Genomic DNA, 7,500 nt, shown 5'->3' with positions numbered 1-7,500 from the left:
GAAATGTATTGAAATGAATTTTTCCCATACATTTTTGACAATGTGAGGTGTGCATGGCAAAAAACACTCACGGTGAAGGCATGTGATATAATATGAAAATATCAAAAGTTAACTAACCAATGATATTGAAGCATATAAATCGAATCATAACTATATGAAACTCGAATTTGAGCCATATTAAACTGGTAATATTGTGATTTTATTCCTGGTTTTCCATACGTTAGTTTAAATAGAGAGTTATGGAATATAACCTTGGCATATTGGCACTAAAATATATAATAAAGACATTTCAAATCAAACTGAAATGTATTGAAATGAATTTTTCCCATACATTTTTGACAATGTGAGGTGTGCATGGCAAAAAACACTCACGGTGAAGGCATGTGATATAATATGAAAATATCAAAAGTTAACTAACCAATGATATTGAAGCATATAAATCGAATCATAACTATATGAAACTCGAATTTGAGCCATATTAAACTGGTAATATTGTGATTTTATGCCTGGTTTTCCATACGTTAGTTTAAATAGAGAGTTATGGAATATAACCTTGGCATATTGGCACTAAAATATATAATAAAGACATTTCAAATCAAACTGAAATGTATTGAAATGAATTTTTCCCATACATTTTTGACAATGTGAGGTGTGCATGGCAAAAAACACTCACGGTGAAGGCATGTGAAATAATATGAAAATATCAAAAGTTAACTAACCAATGATATTGAAGCATATAAATCGAAGCATAACTATATGAAACTCGAATTTAAGCCATATTAAACTGGTAATATTGTGATTTTATGCCTGGTTTTCCATACGTTAGTTTAAATAGAGAGTTATGGAATATAACCTTGGCATATTGGCACTAAAATATATAATAAAGACATTTCAAATCAAACTGAAATGTATTGAAATGAATTTTTCCCATACATTTTTGACAATGTGAGGTGTGCATGGCAAAAAACACTCACGGTGAAGGCATGTGATATAATATGAAAATATCAAAAGTTAACTAACCAATGATATTGAAGCATATAAATCGAATCATAACTATATGAAACTCGAATTTAAGCCATATTAAACTGGTAATATTGTGATTTTATGCCTGGTTTTCCATACGTTAGTTTAAATAGAAAAAATTTTCGAATATATATACATATATGAAGAATCTATATTCTAATACTAACATGTTATGGAATATAACCTTGGCATATTGGCACTAAAATATATAATAAAGACATTTCAAATCAAACTGAAATGTATTGAAATGAATTTTTCCCATACATTTTTGACAATGTGAGGTGTGCATGGCAAAAAACACTCACGGTGAAGGCATGTGAAATAATATGAAAATATCAAAAGTTAACTAACCAATGATATTGAAGCATATAAATCGAATCATAACTATATGAAACTCGAATTTAAGCCATATTAAACTGGTAATATTGTGATTTTATGCCTGGTTTTCCATACGTTAGTTTAAATAGAAAAAATTTTCGAATATATATACATATATGAAGAATCTATATTCTAATACTAACATGTTATGGAATATAACCTTGGCATATTGGCACTAAAATATATAATAAAGACATTTCAAATCAAACTGAAATGTATTGAAATGAATTTTTCCCATACATTTTTGACAATGTGAGGTGTGCATGGCAAAAAACACTCACGGTGAAGGCATGTGAAATAATATGAAAATATCAAAAGTTAACTAACCAATGATATTGAAGCATATAAATCGAATCATAACTATATGAAACTCGAATTTAAGCCATATTAAACTGGTAATATTGTGATTTTATGCCTGGTTTTCCATACGTTAGTTTAAATAGAAAAAATTTTCGAATATATATACATATATGAAGAATCTATATTCTAATACTAACATGTTATGGAATATAACCTTGGCATATTGGCACTAAAATATATAATAAAGACATTTCAAATCAAACTGAAATGTATTGAAATGAATTTTTCCCATACATTTTTGACAATGTGAGGTGTGCATGGCAAAAAACACTCACGGTGAAGGCATGTGATATAATATGAAAATATCAAAAGTTAACTAACCAATGATATTGAAACATATAAATCGAATCATAACTATATGAAACTCGAATTTGAGCCATATTAAACTGGTAATATTGTGATTTTATGCCTGGTTTTCCATACGTTAGTTTAAATAGAAAAAAATTCTCGAATATATATACATATATGAAGAATCTATATTCTATACTAACATTTTATGGAATATAACCTTGGCATATTGCCATTAAAATATATAATAAAGACATTTCAAATCAAACTGAAATGTATTGAAATGAATTTTTCCCATACATTTTTGACAATGTGAGGTGTGCATGGCAAAAAACACTCACGGTGAAGGCATGTGATATAATATGAAAATATCAAAAGTTAACTAACCAATGATATTGAAGCATATAAATCGAATCATAACTATATGAAACTCGAATTTGAGCCATATTAAACTGGTAATATTGTGATTTTATGCCTGGTTTTCCATACGTTAGTTTAAATAGAGAGTTATGGAATATAACCTTGGCATATTGGCACTAAAATATATAATAAAGACATTTCAAATCAAACTGAAATGTATTGAAATGAATTTTTCCCATACATTTTTGACAATGTGAGGTGTGCATGGCAAAAAACACTCACGGTGAAGGCATGTGATATAATATGAAAATATCAAAAGTTAACTAACCAATGATATTGAAGCATATAAATCGAATCATAACTATATGAAACTCGAATTTGAGCCATATTAAACTGGTAATATTATGATTTTATTCCTGGTTTTCCATACGTTAGTTTAAATAGAAAAAATTTTCGAATATATATACATATATGAAGAATCTATATTCTATACTAACATGTTATGGCATATTGGTGTTATTGTATTTTATTCCTGGTTTTCTATAGTTAGTTTAAATAGAAATAAATTTTTGAATTCAAAATTTTATATTCTATACTAGCATTACATAGAAATTATCCTCAACTGTTTGTTTCTTGTATAAATACAGGAAATTAAACAGATGATGAAGAGAAAAAAATAAGAAAAACAAAAATTTATAAGAAAAATTAAATTTTAAACAAAGGAAAAGAGGAGAAAATTTTTTCAATCATATATATTTATGATTAAAAAATAGAATTATGAAATTATTAATTTCAATTCAAAGAGAAAAATTATGTAATATATGAAATTATTACATTAAAAATGCATTTGAAAAAAAAGTAAAATGTTATTAAGAATGATAAATTATTTGAAAATTGGCAAATATTAAGAAGAAATATCGTTCTTATATTTTTATATAAAATATATAATATAGAGAACGAAAATTCTTTTTCATAAAAAACGGTTTTTGAATTTTGATAAGAAAAGCTAAAGGGGGGTCGCCCCTTTACTTTTTATATACACCGTAATTTATGAAATTTTCAAATATGAAAAACAAAGAAAAATATATAAATACAAATATTATTCTGGTTGATCCTGCCAGTAGTTATATGCTTGTCTCAAAGATTAAGCCATGCATGTCTAAGTACAAACAAATTAAAAGTGAAACCGCAAAAGGCTCATTATATCAGTTATGGTTCCATAGATCGTTAACAGTTACTTGGATAACTGTGGTAATTCTAGAGCTAATACATGCAATATAAACACGGACCTTATGGAACGTGTGCTTTTATTAGACTAAAACCAAGCGATCATTTGATCGTTAAATTGGTTGAACTCTAGATAACTTGCAGATCGTATGGTCCCGTACCGACGACAGATCTTTCAAATGTCTGCCCTATCAACTTTTGATGGTAGTATCTAGGACTACCATGGTTGCAACGGGTAACGGGGAATCAGGGTTCGATTCCGGAGAGGGAGCCTGAGAAACGGCTACCACATCTAAGGAAGGCAGCAGGCGCGTAAATTACCCACTCCCAGTTCGGGGAGGTAGTGACGAAAAATAACAATACAGGACTCATATCCGAGGCCCTGTAATTGGAATGAGTACACTTTAAATCCTTTAACAAGGACCTATTGGAGGGCAAGTCTGGTGCCAGCAGCCGCGGTAATTCCAGCTCCAATAGCGTATATTAAAGTTGTTGCGGTTAAAACGTTCGTAGTTGAATTTGTGCTTCATACGGGTAGTACAACTATATATTGTGGTATGTACATTACCTTATGTATGTAAGCGTATTACCGGTGGAGTTCTTATATATAATTAATACAATGTATTTTTTATATATTCCTCCTATTTAAACCTACTTCAGTGCTCTTCATCGAGTGTTGTTGTGGGCCGGTACAATTACTTTGAACAAATTAGAGTGCTTAAAGCAGGCTCCAAATGCCTGAATATTTTGTGCATGGAATAATGAAATAAGACCTCTGTTCTACTTTCATTGGTTTTTAGATCAAGAGGTAATGATTAATAGAAGCAGTTTGGGGGCATTAGTATTACGACGCGAGAGGTGAAATTCTTGGACCGTCGTAAGACTAACTTAAGCGAAAGCATTTGCCAAAGATGTTTTCATTAATCAAGAACGAAAGTTAGAGGTTCGAAGGCGATCAGATACCGCCCTAGTTCTAACCATAAACGATGCCAGCTAGCAATTGGGTGTAGCTACTACTATGGCTCTCTCAGTCGCTTCCCGGGAAACCAAAGCTTTTGGGCTCCGGGGGAAGTATGGTTGCAAAGCTGAAACTTAAAGGAATTGACGGAAGGGCACCACCAGGAGTGGAGCCTGCGGCTTAATTTGACTCAACACGGGAAAACTTACCAGGTCCGAACATAAGCGTGTAAGACAGATTGATAGCTCTTTCTCGAATCTATGGGTGGTGGTGCATGGCCGTTCTTAGTTCGTGGAGTGATTTGTCTGGTTAATTCCGATAACGAACGAGACTCAAATATATTAAATAGATGCTTTCAGGATTATGATGTTGAAACTTATATAGCCTTCTTTCATGCGTACATCTTGAATGTACAAGTGTTTGAATGTGTTTATATAAGTGGAGTCGTACCTGTTGGTTTGTCCCATTATAAGGACACTAGCTTCTTAAATGGACAAATTGCGTCTAGCAGTAACGAGATTGAGCAATAACAGGTCTGTGATGCCCTTAGATGTCCTGGGCTGCACGCGCGCTACAATGAAAGTATCAACGTGTATTTCCTAGACCGAGAGGTCCGGGTAAACCGCTGAACCACTTTCATGCTTGGGATTGTGAACTGAAACTGTTCACATGAACTTGGAATTCCCAGTAAGTGCGAGTTATTAACTCGCATTGATTAAGTCCCTGCCCTTTGTACACACCGCCCGTCGCTACTACCGATTGAATTATTTAGTGAGGTCTCCGGACGTGATCACTGTGACGCCTCGTGTGTCACGGTTGTTTCGCAAAAGTTGACCGAACTTGATTATTTAGAGGAAGTAAAAGTCGTAACAAGGTTTCCGTAGGTGAACCTGCGGAAGGATCATTATTGTGTTCCATATCCGTAAGAAAAACAAACAAACAAACAAACAAACAGACAAGCAAACAAACGAACAAAAAGAAAAAAAAAAAAAAAAAAAAAAAAAGAAAAAAAAAAAAAAATTTATATAATTATTTTGAATCCATAATTCTTTTTATTCTTTTTCATTCAATTTGTGATCCATCAATTATATCATATTAAATATAATATATGATGGTACATTTTGTAATGTTTTTTCTTATTTTTTTCTTTTAAAAACCTTTAAACATGAAAATAAAAAGTTGTACTTATTATTCATTTGATTGAATGATAAGTTAATTTGTTCACAATAACAAAAGTGGTATATATTTATTATATTATTATATATACATAAAATGATTAAAAAAATACAAAATAATTGAATCATAATAAATACCACCACTGTATTATTGTTGAACTAAGACATTCGCAACTTAATAAAAATGTTTAGAGTTAAATATATTTGATATATATTATTGAAAGAAAATCAATTTATATATTATTAATATTATTTAATTTTACTCTTTCAATTAATATATGCAAAAAAAAATTGACATTTGTTATAAATAAAAATAAATAAAAAAATACTCTAAGCGGTGGATCACTTGGCTCATGGGTCGATGAAGAACGCAGCAAACTGTGCGTCATCGTGTGAACTGCAGGACACATGAACATCGACATTTTGAACGCATATCGCAGTCCATGCTGTTATGTACATTAAATTCAATTTTAAAGTACTGCTTGGACTACATATGGTTGAGGGTTGTAAGACTATGCTAAATAAGTTGCTTATTCTTTTATAAAAATAATTGAATTTAAGCAAATGTGTATATTATTGGATTTTAAATAATTCATAATATTAATAGCAAAAAAAATAAAGATATATAATGAATTTTATTTATTATATATTCTTTAAAAAAAAAATCCTCTCAAATAAAATGAAATGATGAAAATATTGAATCTAAGTATTCTTTACAAAAAATTTTCATATTATTTATATATATATATAAAATAATAATTTATATATGTAATTAAAAGGAGGAATGTCTAGCATAAAAATTAAATTTTTTATTCTAGGATTGCCTCATTTTACATTATTATTATTTTTATATATTTACAATATATAAAAGGAGAAAAGAAAAATAGAGATGAAAAGATGATATAATTTTTTTATTAAATTGTGAGAAGATAAAAAAAGAATATTAAAACAACCTCAACTCATATGGGATTACCCCCTGAATTTAAGCATATTAATGAGGGGAGGAAAAGAAACTAACAAGGATTTTCTTAGTAGCGGCGAGCGAAAAGAAAATAGTTCAGCACTAAGTCACTTTGTCTATATGTCAAATGTGAGATGCAGTGTATGGAATATCTTAATATCTAGTATGAGAAATTAACGATTTAAGTCCTTCTTAAATGAGGCCATTTACCCATAGAGGGTGCCAGGCCCGTATAACGTTAATGATTACTAGAAAGATATTTCCAAAGAGTCGTGTTGCTTGATAGTGCAGCACTAAGTGGGTGGTAAACTCCATCTAAAACTAAATATAACCATGAGACCGATAGTAAACAAGTACCGTGAGGGAAAGTTGAAAAGAACTCTGAATAGAGAGTTAAATAGTACGTGAAACTGCTTAGAGGTTAAGCCCGATGAACCTGAATATCCATTATGAAAAATTCATCATTAAATAATTAAAAAAATAATGTGCATTTTTTTCATATAAGGACATTGTAATCTATTAACATAATAAAGTATTTATCAAAAGATCATTGGTGATATTAAGTTTATTTAAATTAATTTGCTTTTTAAGCATATTAACATAAAATAAATACTAATGATTTGATAAAGTGTTGATAGATTTTATTATATATAATGCTAAAATTCATTTTTTGAATTTTACAAAAAATTTAATATCTATGATATTAATATTTATTTGTATGCATTTATATGATTAACAATGCGAAAGATTCAGGATACCTTCGGGACCCG

The 7,500-nt window shown here is 29.9% G+C and overlaps 2 non-coding genes and 1 pseudogene across 2 annotated transcripts in view; all 3 read left to right on the top strand.

Annotated features, from left to right (window-relative positions):
* The first annotated feature begins 3,510 nt into the window (after positions 1–3,510).
* LOC129252717 (small subunit ribosomal RNA) lies at positions 3,511–5,501 on the top strand. The gene has a single exon (XR_008583601.1). It is a non-coding gene; the product is annotated as a small subunit ribosomal RNA (ribosomal RNA).
* A 594-nt stretch (positions 5,502–6,095) lies between these two features.
* Positions 6,096–6,276, top strand: LOC129252715 (5.8S ribosomal RNA; annotated as a pseudogene).
* A 442-nt stretch (positions 6,277–6,718) lies between these two features.
* The window catches only part of LOC129252713 (large subunit ribosomal RNA), a 3,987-nt gene continuing 3,205 nt past the window's right edge, over positions 6,719–7,500 (top strand). The window contains exon 1 of the ribosomal RNA XR_008583599.1: positions 6,719–7,500. This exon is cut by the window's right edge and continues 3,205 nt beyond it. This is a non-coding gene — a ribosomal RNA (large subunit ribosomal RNA).

This window comes from Anastrepha obliqua, unplaced genomic scaffold, assembly GCF_027943255.1.
Source record: "Anastrepha obliqua isolate idAnaObli1 unplaced genomic scaffold, idAnaObli1_1.0 ptg000345l, whole genome shotgun sequence".
Classification (NCBI taxonomy): domain Eukaryota; kingdom Metazoa; phylum Arthropoda; class Insecta; order Diptera; family Tephritidae; genus Anastrepha; species Anastrepha obliqua.
This window is presented reverse-complemented; position numbering and strand designations above follow the sequence as displayed.